Source organism: Octopus sinensis, linkage group LG18, assembly GCF_006345805.1.
Source record: "Octopus sinensis linkage group LG18, ASM634580v1, whole genome shotgun sequence".
Taxonomy (NCBI): domain Eukaryota; kingdom Metazoa; phylum Mollusca; class Cephalopoda; order Octopoda; family Octopodidae; genus Octopus; species Octopus sinensis.
Window position 1 is genome coordinate 29,006,755 of NC_043014.1, and position 15,000 is coordinate 29,021,754.

Consider the following 15,000-nt stretch of genomic DNA (forward strand, 5'->3'; position numbering starts at 1 on the left):
TGTATATATATATATATATATATATTCATATATCACATATATATATGTATACTCACATGTATACACACACATATGTACGCGTATATGTGTGTGTGTGTGTGTGTGTGTGTGGTGTGTGTGTGTATGTGAGCGTGTGTGTGTGTATACTTTTCCTGAAATAATATAAGTTAACGCTGACTGATGTTGCACAAATATATATATGAATATATCGTGTACCGCTACAGAAGAAAATGACACAATCCCCACCCTACAGTCACTTTACAGCATTTCTAACGCTTCTTGTTTCCTCACCGCCCCTTGTATTCCACACCGCCCCCTATTTTCTTCGCCGCCCCCTTGGATCTTTCCCCCACCCTGTGGGCGGTTGTACCGCCTACTTCGAGAATAACTGATTTATGCTTTATAGCAAGTATATGAACATTTTATTTCACTCATTAATAAAAAAAAAATGCGGTGTATGTTCTGTCATATAACACCTCCAATAAAGTATGTATCTGATTCTGTTTCATTTCTTGTCCATTTCTTAAAGTCTTTTGGAATATAGGAAACTTGAAAAAGAGGAAACACGGAAGAAGTGCTTCATATAAAAGCATTTTCCGTTTCTTTTATATTTTCTCCGGATGTAGGTGACAATATTCCTATACCCTTAACAAGCTCTCCGAGACCGAGGATTTTGGCAAGGTTAATGTTTCATTTGAAAAAACGGGAAACAGGTAAATATCGGCGGGAAAAAATCAAAGGTGGCGAACTGGCAGAATCGTTAGCACACCGGGCGAAATGGTTAGTAGTATTTCATGTATTTCATTTGCCGTTACGTTGTGAGTTCAAATTCCGCCAAGGTCGACTTTGCCTTTCATCCTTCGAGGTCGATAAATTAAGTACCAGTTACGCACTGAGGTCGATGTAATCGACTTAATCCCTTTCCCTGTCCTTGTTTGTCCCCTCTATGTTTAGCTCTTTGTGAGCAATAAAGAAATAAAGAAGTTCTCAATCAGGATCCATATGAATGACCCTTGTCGGGCCATGTCAGATCTGATGGGGATGTTCTCATTAACAACTGGGAAACTGGGAATCCATAGCAATATTTATATGTCCATGAAAACTATTGATTCAGATGCATTTATTGAAAGAAATAGCTCGCTTTTTCTAGCATTCATTTTTCTAAAATTTTAGATATAAGTTGTGCAACTCACACATGTTAATGTATGAAAAACAAAGTAAGAATTTTGGAAGAGATATCTATGAAGTTAGTTTTTAAACATCAATTTCTTATAGGGACCCACTTGAATGAAATAGTAATCAAAGGTGTCCATAGATTTTAAAAAATGGTTGGGAAGCACTGTTCTAGAGAAAAAAGGGATAGGCGAAATAGTCAGTGCAGGCGCTAAATACTCATACAACCGAAATAGCCTATCTGATATTTCGACTCTCACCAACCATCAGCCAGAACAACAGACATAACCCTACCTGGTGTATACTCTTTCAAGTACCTGATTCTATCGGAATCCTCATTCTACTTCTTATATATATATATATATATATATATATATATATATATATATATATATATAGGCCCCAATGAAGTTATAAGGTGTTACTCAGGCACTCAATTATGAGTCCAATGCATCTTATACCAGAAACTGCTGTAAGCTAGAATATATATTTTTTTCTCTCCTTGTTCCTTTCTGTGGAAGAGCGTAGGCTCGAAACGTAAAAGACTTTTTCAATTCCCGAGCGTAATAGTAATACATCTGTTTGGTTTCTACACCACCTGTCGTCGTCTTTTGCTTTTTTTCGTGAATTCTCCCCCTATTTTTGTGTGTGTACACACACACACACACACACACACACACACACATATATATATATATATATATATATATATATATATATCCATGAAGCTCTATCACAGAATGGATTATTAGAAATCAGTTAGTAATTACTAAAGTAACATTCATATCGTTTTCAGTAGCTACATTCTATTTCCAGATCTTTATAATATAATTTCTGGATTTCACTGAGAGGTGCATTGTTGAGACTTATTAAAAGTATGGTGCAGTTTTTTTATGACACTTGACATTGATGTACAGCAATTGGCCTCCTTTTCCCTCTCTGTACAGGTTTGTCATAATCTCTGAGTATGGTCATATTTCCATTCCTTGGGACTATCTCAAGTGAATGTTTATATCACCTCTTTTCATATGACTATATGTGTATATAACCAACGATCTTTCTCCTGACTTCTTCAGGCTCTATCATACCTGCTAATGTATTCTCGGTTGGCTAAAACTGAGAAGTCAGAAATAATGCAGTTAATTGTTTCTTTCCAAATTTCACATATACAGTTATGTAACATACACGTCTTTGTTATATATCTTTAAAGATTTCTGACGGTGCGGCTTAGAACCAGGCTCACAATCAAGAAGCCTTCTTTGTCTATCTATTTTCTTTTTAGTTCAGGTACTTTACATTTTTTGAAATAGTAAGCGTAATTATTAGACAACTATTTTTTACAAACTTACGATGTCTCACCTTAGAAAAAAATCTCTTCCTGTTACCAACAAATGGCTTCAAAACATTTGAACGCTTACTCCATTGATCTGAAGTAGAAAAAAGATTAATTTTATTAATTTTATTCTACACGCATTTTTTTTAATCAACAGTATTGAATTCTGTATTAATGAATTTGTTATTATAACTGCAGAAAGAGGTACTAAAACAGTTGTTAAGAACAAACAGAAAATATAATACTGAAACCGATACTTATAAACACAGTCGATTTATCATACGAAAATGTAAATTAATACATTAACACAATCAATATTAATACCGTTCAGACTAAGGCAAATACTAGGCATCAGTTTTCTCTAAACAAAGCAAGAAATATGTCAGGATGGAGTGTACCTCTTTCCCATGAAATATGTTTGTGAATGAGGAGCTGGGGGAAGCCTGAGCAATGTTTGGCAAAATTTGTGTTCAAGCGGATAAGAAAGTGTCTGTCCTGATCTGTAAAACCGAAGACGAGGTGGGGAAAGACATAGAGAGGTGAACTGCCCTTGACTGGTCATAGTCTGGCGCAGAGGTACATGGGTTAAAAGAATGAGGGAATCACAGCCAGGAAATATAAAGAAATATTGGTACGGATGTTTATCCTTGACTTTCCATTACCTTTGAAGCAGAGCACAAGAAAGAAGTATGCGTGAAGATAACTTGCAACAATATGTGGTCGCTTGGGCCTTGAATGGACATCCAGGTTCGATAAACTCCAAAAAACACAAGGCTATTGCGAATCTTGGATCCATTGATGGAGTAGAGATGTCAAAAACGTTGACAGTGCAAGAGATGTTGACCGGACTGTACACATGCAATTGTAGAGGTTACTGAAGATTCATCTCCCCAGATGGAGAGAAAAATGGGAAAAAAGTATTGATGAGAAATAGCAGTTGAGATAGCAGGAAAAGGAAGAGCAGGGCATAGAGGTGAAGAACATGGTCGTTGCTATCGCTCTTTCCAGAACATTAAAAGTTGCAGCTCGAAGAATAGATAGAAAAGAAACAAAGTCACTTGGATCACGATGAGATAGAGTCCTGAGAAACTGACGAAATTCCTCCTCGAGTACAGGACCGACTAGAGGCTACGAGCATCATCACCATTTCAAGAGAAATATTTTTAAAAATCAGCGTGAAAAATATTGACTACGGAACGACATCAATACTCTCTCTTTATACTCTTTTACTTGTTTCAGTCATTTGAATGCGGCCAAGCTGAAGTACCGCCTTTAGTCGAGCAAATCGACCCCAGTACTTATTCTTTGTAAACCTAGGACTTATTCTATCGGTCTCTTTTGTCGAACCGCTAAGTTACGGGGATGTAAACAAACCAGCATCGGTTGTCAAGCGATGTTGGGGGAGGGGGGGGCAAACACAGACACACCAACTTCAGGTTTCGGAAATACTCCATCCTCAGTTGTTCTTTCATTTCCTTTCCCATTATCTCTTTAAACTCCAGTACACCAAGGTATTTGTATATTTTCGTTTCAATTTGTTTAATCAAGTCTCTACTCGGTAATTCGATCCCTGCTAGGGACTGTACTTATGCGTCTTTTCAGATTATTCCGCACTTCTTGAGTCCAAATTCCCTTTTAATATCAGTACAAAAACAGTGGACAGTGTTCACTAAGTAACTCACTTGTGTATGATCTTTGCCATACGGTTTCAAATCGTCCATTTGTTTGTGATTTTTTCCTTTAGTTTAATTTTCCTAAGTATCAAGGCATTTTGTCCGTCTATACGTTCTGGGCTCAAATACCACCGAGGTCGACTTTGCCTTTCAACCACTTGGTGTCGATGAAATAAGTAACAGTTATGTACTAGGCTGTATGTAATTGACTTCTCCGTCCCCTCAAAATCTGCTGGGCCTGGGCCAAAATTTGAAACCATTATTGTTAGGAATCGATTAATGCTTCAGAGAGTAACATTATTGTGAATTTTATGGATGTGATATTTGTGGTCGTAATTGTCATGATTGTGCTAGTGATAATGTGGAACCGAGACAGGTGGAGGTGCAATGGCCCAGTGGTTAGGGCAGCGGACTCGCAGTCGGAGGATCGCGGTTTCGATTCCCAGACCGGGCATTGTGAGTGTTTATTGAGCGAAAACACCTAAAGCTCCACGAGGCTCCGGCAGGGGGTGGTGGTGAACCCTGCTGTACTCTTTCACCACAACCTTCTCTCGCTCTTTCTTCCTGTTTCTCTTGTACCTGTATTTCAAAGGGCCAGCCTTGTCACATTCTGTGTGTCACGCTGAATCTCCTCGAGAACTACGTTAAGGGTACACGTGTCTGTGGAGTGCTCAGCCACTTGCACGTTAATATCACGAGCAAGCTGTTCCGTTGATCGTATCAGCTGCGACCCTCATCGTCGCAACCGACGGAGTGCTCCTAAGGAACCGAGATTGCTTTTGTGATTGTCATTGTGTCTGTCGTTGACCTTATTACAATTAGTGTGGTAATCCAAGAAATCTATTAGGAGTCTGTCCGCTAGAAGTCACAAATACAAGTAAAGATACAACTTAAAGCGTCTTTATTAATGATTAGCTTTCTGTCTGACCTAAACTACAATATTTAAGGGTGAACACAGATTTGAACTGTTATTTCTCGTATTAATGGGCATTCTTTGTGTAGGGAAATTTAATGCTAATGATTAAGCTATTTTACTTTTTATAAACTGTTTTATTAAATAATCTTTTGTCACCAAAGTGATAATCGCTGTATAAAATATCATGCAACCATATTATTTAGAAAGAAATGCTTTTATTTTTCATTACCCCATACTGGTTTATGGCTGGTTATTAAATTGAAGAACATTACATTTTGTGTGCATTTTCTTTCTTTTTTCTTTGTCTTATTCTTTTTTTGCTCCTTGCACAAACCTCAATTTTAGCTAGAAAGAATCTTAGCATATATGTTTGCGGTTGAGAAAATTATGGTGTTTAGGAAAGGATTTTGTCATATAAGCTATCATGTGATTTAGAGATAATAACTTTTATTGCTAAACCCATTTTCCTTCTTTGCATGAAGGAGTACTTTGTATTACTATTTTTCATGACATTTATATATTGTTTATCTTATATATTGTGCACAAAATATAAGCCACATAATCAAATTCAGGCGTAACCTTTGCGGATTAAAATGATTCCTTAAAAAAATTGAACATTGAATTCACAACACATACATACACACGTCACACATACACACACATACATACATGCATACATGTATACATACATACACACACAGATACATATATATATAAATACACACACACACACACAAGTACACACACATATACATATATACACATAGATAGACAGAAAAACAGACAGACAAGCAGATAGATAGATATATAGATATGCTTGTTTCACAGTCTATAGATGGAAAAATATAAATTCATGCTTACAAATGCACTCAAATGTATTTGTATACACGAGTATACGATACACACTATATGTACACAGCACTTGTAAACTTAGAGTGTGTATTATGCATACATATACACACAAACGTAGTATGCATGTGTGTGTGTATATATATATATATAAAATTCCGCCGAGGTCGACTTTGCCTTTCATCGTTTCGGGGTCGATAAATTAAGTACCAGTTACGCACTGGAGTCGATGTAATCGACTCAATCCATTTGTATATCCTTGTTTGTCCCCTCTATGTTTAGCCCCTTGTGGGCAATAAAAAAGTATAGATAGATAGATAGATAGATAGATAGATAGATAGATAGATAGATAGATAGATAGATAGATAGATAGATAGATAGTAGATAGATAGATAGATAATAGATAGATAGATAAAGAGACACCACCACGCTGGAAATAGCTGTCAAAACTTCACTCTAAAACCACATTAGATGTTCATACAGCACTTTCTGAAGCCGTATGAACATTTAATGCGGTTTTAGAGTCAAGTTTTGACTGCTATTTCCAGCGTGGTGGTGTCTCTTAGATACCCTAAATTATAATTTTAAATAATTATTACCTTTGAAAGGTTTTTATTTCCATGCTGGCCACTTGATAAGTTCGATATTTAAATAACGATCTTATCCTTATTTATATAAATTTAGATGGATGGATGGATGGATGGATGGACGGACGGGCGGACGGGCGGACGGGCGGACGGACGGACGGACGGATGGATGGATGGATGGATGGATGGATGGATGGATGGATGGATGGACGTGCGGGCGGACGGACGGACGGACGGACGGACAGACAGACAGACAGACAGACAGACAGACAGACAGATAGATAGATAGATAGATAGATAGATAGATAGATAGATAGATAGATAGATAGATAGATAGATAGATACAGATAAATAATAAGGGTGGCTTATTTGCAATTTAACAACCGAAAGGCAGAAATATATATGTCACTAGAATGACTAAGGACGCTGGTCAGCACCAGAGTTAAAACAATGTATAGCCACGAGAAAGCACTTATCGTAATGACTGACAGCATCCGAGTGTAGCCAGATCACCAGTGATTTCGCATTTTAATTAATGCTCGTCAGTGGCTTTCACCCAACGCCTAGGATTAAACTCAACTTGTCTTGTCAGTTAATAGACCACCATAGAAATAACACGCTTGTTTCATAAATAGTAAAAGTGAAAATTATGAATATTAAGGGTGGGTTATTCGCTTAAATGTCTTGCTCAAGAACACAACACGCAGCCCGGTCCGGGAATCGTACTCACAACCTCATGATCGTAAGCTGGACGCTCTAACCACTGAGCCATGCGCCTTCACTTTATATATATATATATAAAGAGAGAGAGAGAGAGCAAAAAGAAAATGGAAGGGATCAATAGGTGGTTCATCAACTTTTAGACATTATATTATACCAACTTAATTACAGGAATATACATACATGTATAACATATTATGCTTTAGATATAAAATATATTAATATATAAAGATACCAGTAATTATTAAAATACAGGAATATAAATTGGGAAATTTTCCAATTTACATTCCTGTATGTTATTTTTCAATAATTACAGGTATCTTTATATATTAATATATTCTATATCATATATGTAAAACATAATATGTTATACACGTATGTATATTCTTGCAATTGTCATTTTAGTAGCTAAATAAATAAATTGACATAAAATAATGTCTAAAAGTTGATGAACCACCTATTGATCCCCTTCATTTTCTTATTGCTCTATAAGTTAATGGTAAAATATCTCTTTACCTTCACCCATTTAATACACTCGGTAACTTAATTGCAATGCAATAAAAAAACGCGTGTTTATAATTGGGTATTCTACCAGCAGTATATTGGATAGATATTATCCCTTAGTTGGTTGGATTCACAGCCTATAACTTATTTGGAAATATATATATATATATATAGTTAATCCAAACAAGATAACACAAAAAAAACACAACAACGCGAGGACGTGGAACAAATATAGTATTATTGGACACTCGGGAAAGAAGGGAAAGAGGGTTTAACGTTTCGAGCGGAGCTCTTCGTCGGAAACATAGGAGAAGGAAAGATCCAGAGAAGGGAAGACAGAGGAAAAAAAATCGCCAACGATACGGGGTTGCCCAAAAGAAACTGCAATTTTGCAATATTATTTTATTCGCTTAGCTTTACATATTTACACTTTTATCGCCTTCAAAGTATTCTCCATTTGAAGCAATGCATCGGTCCAGACGCGTTTTCTACTGTTTGAAGCATGAAGACTGTTTCGGCCACATTTTTCCCCAGCAGAACACAAAATTTCACGCTGTTCCTTCGTTTCAGCCATCGCAAAAATTGACAAACATGGGAGAAGCGTACGAAATAAAAACGTACTACGTGGCTGTAGGACTACACCAGCTGATGCCGGTCGGCAGACTGATGCCTAAGAGTCGCATCAAGTGGCTTCTAGCGGCGGAAGCTTGAACTACAACGGGTTTGTCCCACAGAGACCATACCCTGTTACTTTTGGGTAACCCCTCGTAGATACATATATATATATATATATATATATATATACATATCCGTTGAATAACGTTAAAACGTGGTATGTATTTCACGTTTTTTATTATGATATTTTAAAAAAATTAATTTTTACAATGCTGAAGTGTGATAAACATTAAAAAATATCTTGTAACGTTCATGAAGTTCAATTAGCGCTTTCATACGTTCGTAGTAATCATCGGATTTGAAAATGGTTTTAAGTGGCTCTGCAGTAATCATTCTGGTTCTCAGTAGTCTGGGATCAAACTTTGCCTTTCATCCTTTCAGAAGCGATAAATATGATGCTTTCCTCTATAGACATAAGGCCAGAAAGTTGGTGATGGAAGTGGGAATAATCGATTACATCGACCCCCAGTACTTAACTTGTATTTACTTCATCGATACCAAAACGATGAAAGGTAAAGTCAACCTTGGCGGAATTTGAACTTTGAAGTCAAGAAGGACGATATACCGCTAAGCATTTCGCCCGGCGTGCTAACGATTCTACCAGCTCGCCTCCTTGGGGACGATAAATATAATGATACTCCCTTACTGGGATTGATTGCCTTTTTCTATTGTTACTTTCATTTTCTGTCATGCTGGTTGTGTTTCAGGAAAAAAAATAGGTCAGTGTCAAACTTGCGGTAGGATGTGTTCCACTAGATTTTTTAAATGCCCAAGAAGCTGCTTGACTACAAAAAGGGACTAAAAGGGACTTAAAGCCCAAGACAAGACATATCGGTGTGTGTGCGTGTGTGTGCGTGTGTGTGTGTGTTTGTGTATGTGTGTGTATGTGTGTGTGTTATTAACTCATATAACTAGCCCTCCGTCGGTTGCGGCGGCGAAGGTTTCAGTTGATCCATTCAACAGTACAGCTTGCTCGTGAAATTAACGTACAAGTGGTTGAGCACGCCACAGACACGCGTAACCATTTAATTAGTTCTCAGGGAGATACAAGGTAGCACAGAATGTGACAAGGTTGGCCCTTTGAAATACATGTACAACTTATTTTTGCCAGCTGAGTGGACTGGAGTAATGTGACATAAAGTATCTTACTCAAGGACATAGCGCGTCGCCGGGTAATTGAACTCAGGACTTTACGTTAATGAGCTGAATGCCTCTAACCACTAAGCCATGCGCCTTCCATTCATACATTAACGTATACATTTTTGTACACAAGCACACACACGATGTATATAGAAAACTCTGTGTGTGTGTGTGTGTGTGTGTGTGTGTGTGTGTGTGTGTGTGTGTGTGTGTGTGATGGATGTCTTCCTTTACAGAAATATCACGGAACATTTACCAAATTATGCTATAGTGTTATCTTCGTATTTTAATAAAGACATTTTATTTGTTTAAACGATGATGGTTGTGAAGGAATCCTGTGAGAGAAAAATGTTTACTGTCTCCATGGAAAATTGACACCGCCAGTCAATGAGCTGTTACTAAATGTGTTGATATGGAAGATCATACAACCTGTAAAGAGATCTCATGGTATAGAGCATTGCGTTAATAGATAGGTGGAGCACTATTTGTTAACGTCCTTACAGTTTGTGTTATTTAGTATCATCCCCATGTGGTGCTGGTCAAATATATGTTTTAAAATATCCAGTTTAAAGTTAAGCTTATCCAATAAACAAATATTATGAGATTATTCCACAATACAAAAGATATGGAGTCTGTTTTGATCTTATTTTATTAATTGTATATTTTTTAAAATGTAGTGAAGATATACAAGACCATAATAATGGTAAATATTTATCACAGTAAGGTATTTTAACATGTTGCTATTGATAGGTTCTTACACTATGGTAGTGGTATGTATATGTGTGTGTGTGTGTGTGGTGTGTGTGTGGTGTGTGTGTGTGTGCAAACATCTTGAGTTTGCCAACGTTTACTCGATCGCTACAACAACGAGGGCAAAGAAATTTTGAGCAGTATAGTCACAGAAGATGAAACATGGGCCCATCATTATGAGATAGAATCCAAAGGAGAGAGTATGAAGTAAAACATCCCGGCTCGGCGGCGACGAAGAAATTCAAGACTAAATCTTCCGCGGGAAATGTAATGCTAACTCTTTTTGGGGACTTAAAAGGGTGTATATTGGAAGGCTACCTCGAAAAGTGGTGTAGGATCAACAGTGCAAGATATAGTTCTTTGTTGGCCAACAAACTGAAGCCAGCAATGCGTACCAAATGCCGAAGCCCATTGTCGAACAAAGTTTTGTTGTTGCATGACAATGCACACCCACACATAGCTGCCCAGACCGTTGAAACCTTTAACAAATTGGGTTTCGAGGTGCTGGTAAAACATGCCTACAGAGCAGACCGCTGGACCAAGTGCATCGAAAAGGAAAGAGACAGAACTGATTTATCACTGACTGGATAATCAAATACTGGTGTCGATTTGTTCGGCTAATTCCTCCAAGGCTGCAATCCAAAGACTGCGACTAGTAAAAGGAAGTAAAAAAATTATTTCTCTGATATAAATACTATATTTAATGTAAAATTCATTCTTGAACAACAGTTTCTGTCGAGAAATTCTGGGATGACACAATACTGAGTACTCTATATTCTGATGTTTATGTATAATTTGTATTGTATAAATTAATAACATTTCTTGAGACATTATTTGGTATGAATAACAATAAATTGGTAGATATTTTTTATATAAAGCAAATTATTTTGAGGAGATTAATATATTGAAAAGGTTATGTTGTTTAGCGATTTTATGGAATAATCGAACCCTTTTAAATGAAACTTTATATACTTGATAAAGACATTTTACGGGACCAAATATACCGATAGAATAATGTTTGAGCTTGTACAGTCTTCTGTTTAAAAAAATTCATTGTATTTGTGCTAAAAGTTGCTGCATTTGAGGTAAATACAGAAGCAAAAGTTAAACAGTTTCATCTGTGAACCAATGCAAAAGTATAGACAAAGGTTAGAAGAGTTTACATCAGCTTCTATCTGAATACAGCGCCAATCATCCAACTATGGTATATGAATTCAAAACAGACACGTCAAAACTGCTGCACTATAGGTGTGGCTGTGTGGTAAGAAGCTTGCTTTTCAGCCACATGGTTCTGGGGTCAATCCCACTGCGTGACATCTTGAGCAAGTGTCTTCTACTAAAACCTCGGGCCTACCAAAGCTTTGTAAGGGGATTTGATAGACGGAAACTGAAAGAAGCTCGTCGTACATACGTGTGTGACGGAAACTGAAAGTAGCTCGTTGTATATACGTGTGTGTGTGTGTGTGTGTGTGTGTCTTTGTGTTTGTCCCCCATCCTCATTTGACAACCGGTGTTGGTGTGTTTACGTCCCCACAACTTAGTGGTTCGGCAAAAGAGGCCGATGGAATAAGTACTAGGCTTAAGAAATAAGTCCCTGGGTCGATTTATTCTACTAAAACCTTCCAAGGCGGTGCTTTACAGCGAAATTAAAAATGAATGCACTGAAGACGTTGGAGTTATTCAACCAAATATTTAAAAAGATGCTTACCTGTGCATTTGGTTACACTCGAGAACAGTTTGAGGATTTTTTTTGTTGAACAGTATTGTGGAGTGCTCGAAATCAACCTAACCAGTAACCATTCACGTTATATTTCTTTTAAATGTTTTACTGTGCATCTTATAGTACGTTTTTATATGATTCCGTGCAAATATGTATATGTGCGTATTTGTATGTAAATGTAATTTACAAAACGTTTCAAAATAGCAATACGTCATTCGTTATATTGGTTTCTGGACGTTGATGATCCCAAACATCTTATAATCCGTACTAATTTGCGGCTATGCTGGAGCCTTTAGTCGAACATTTTGAAGCCAGGATTTATTCTTTGTAAGCCTAGTACTTCTATTGGTCTATTTTGCCGAACCGCTAAGTTACGGGGACGTAAACACACCAATACACACACACACACACACACACACACACACACACACATATATATATATATATATATATATATATATATATATATACGACAGGCTTCTTTCAGTTTCCGTCTAGCAAATCCACTCACAAGGCTTTGGTCGGCTGGTCGGCCCGAGGTTATGGTAGAAGACACTTGCTCAAGGTGTCACGCAGTGGAACTGAACCCGGAACCATGTCGTTGGGAAGCAAACTTCTTACCACACAGCCACACTTGCGCCTGTAATATTTGTTCAATTTACAGTGTGATCACTTCCTGAACGGAAGAAATAAGTAATCGAAAATGGATTTTGAGCCACAGGTTCCGGAAAACCGATATTCCACTCGTACATGTTCTGTGAAAACACGAATTCATTTCGCGGGATGTTTAGATCAGAAGGGATAGAGATATATATCAAAGAACATACATTTCTGTTTATGCCATTGACAATTATATCTGAAAAATTTGCATTGATCCCCATGTCAGTTTTAACAGACGTAGACCTTATTATCTCAATGAAATGATTTTCACATACTGTTTTGTAATTGCTTATAATTTTATAGTTTCCACCGCTAAGTGTTGGCATATTACCCACTAAATATAGCTTCTGACTCAATATTTTCAGTAGATACATATCTGGTATATCTCTGTTGATCTTTATTATATTCCCTCTAGTAATAGTTTCTATTATTCATTACAGCCGTATAGACTTTTCATTATCTAATATATCTTTATTGTTTTTTGAACTCGCACTCGATGTAGATTCCCCCACGAGGTTTTTGTTGTTTCATTTTTTTTTTTAGTTTTATAAATTTTCTTTGCGTTCTTGCAACTCATAGAATTGGTATTAATATTATTATTATTATCATTATTATTATTATTATTATTTATTATTATTATTATTATTATTATCATGATCATCATCATCATCATCATCATCATTATCATTATTATTATTATTATTATTATTATTATTATTATTATTATCATGATCATCATGATCATCATCATTATCATTATCATCATCATTATTATTATTATTATTATTATTATTATTATTATTATATTATTATTATTTTGTGGTGGTGTCAGAGCCACGCGTCGCTTCTAGCCTGTCGTGAGTTTTGTTTTATTTACACATTCTTTCAAAGATGTACGTTCATAAATTTCTGCTTTTTATGTATTACATAAAGTCCGAAAGGTTGTGAGCAACTGCTCAACTCTGTTGCACTTTTACCTTTCGAGGCGGAAATTGTGAACAAGCACGAAGAAAGAATATCTGTCTTTGTAGTTGTCCATGTTTTCTTTGATATTGTAGGTAACCCACTCTGTTGTGGTCGGTCATTTTAGCTCATCTTATTGATTGACTTTGTCGCAAACTTTCTCTTTTCCTTTGTCTATGTTCTTTCTTGTCCTTTGCTTGCATTGTCTCATTCTTTATTTAGTTGCTACAAACCTTCGATTTTGTTCCATAGTGAATATTGATTAAATGAGAAGTGCGAATAATATATAATAAATCATAAGGAACCTGCATCCTTTCCTTGCTGTGTTATCTGTGTTATCATTAAAGTGAAGTATTTACCGTATCAAAAGTGAAGGTGAGAGTATTTTCCTAGAAAATACAGTTATTAATAAGGGAGTATTTCGCAGAAAATGAATTTATAAAGAAGCGAAAGTATTCACTAACGTTAGTATTGTAAATTATGCATAGCAGAGTGCTGGCTAAATAAACCTTTCTAGTAAGGGCATCGAGATCTCTTACCTGATGCAACCAGTCTTCGAGGTGCCATTCTAGATACTTTCGTAGTCAGCTGTTGCCACTCTTTGATGTTGTCAAACTAGGAGTTTCTCTTTCCACCTCACTTTCGGCCTACCTCAACTGTGACATGAAGAATGGTCTTGTTCAGGGTGTTGTGATGGAGTACATAACCATACCAGACAAGATTTCGTCTTTTTCACCTACGCAAGAAGTGGTTCCCGTCTGCCGGCCTGACAAAGCTTATTTCTGGACTGCTTACAAGGGGGTACATACAGAAGGGACACACAAGGACAGGCAAACAGATTAAGTCGATTATATCGACCCCAGTGCGTACTGGTACTTCGACCCCGAAAGGATGAAAGGCAAAGTCGATCTCGGCGGAATTTGAAATCAGAACGTAAAGACAGACGAAATACCTATTTCTTTACTACCCACAAGGGGCTACACAGAGAGGGGACAAACAAGGACAAACAAACGGATTAAGTCGATTATATCAACCCCAGTGCGTAACTGGTACTTATTTAATCGACCCCGAAGGATGAACGTCAAAGTCGACCTCGGCGGAATTTGGACTCAGAACCTAGCGGCAGACGAAATAACGCTAAGCATTTCGCCCCGGCGTTCTAACGTTTCTGCCAGCTCGCCACCTTAAAGCTCACCAGCCTGACAAAACTGTTCGTTTTGTGCTCTGTGTACAGGATGAGGAGCAGCCTTCTGAAGCACTTGTGCTCAAATACTTAGATTCTTCGCTCCATATCAGCTGTAAATGTCCAGGTCTCACAACCATAGAGAAGGACTGAC

The 15,000-nt window shown here is 37.0% G+C and overlaps 1 long non-coding RNA gene across 1 annotated transcript in view; it reads right to left on the reverse strand.

The window, feature by feature from the left end:
* LOC115221674 overlaps positions 1-15,000 on the reverse strand; it is a 90,087-nt gene that overhangs the window by 46,086 nt on the left and 29,001 nt on the right. The window contains exon 4 of the long non-coding RNA XR_005002859.1: positions 2,533-2,600. This is a non-coding gene — a long non-coding RNA (uncharacterized LOC115221674). The remainder of the gene's footprint in view (positions 1-2,532; positions 2,601-15,000) is intronic.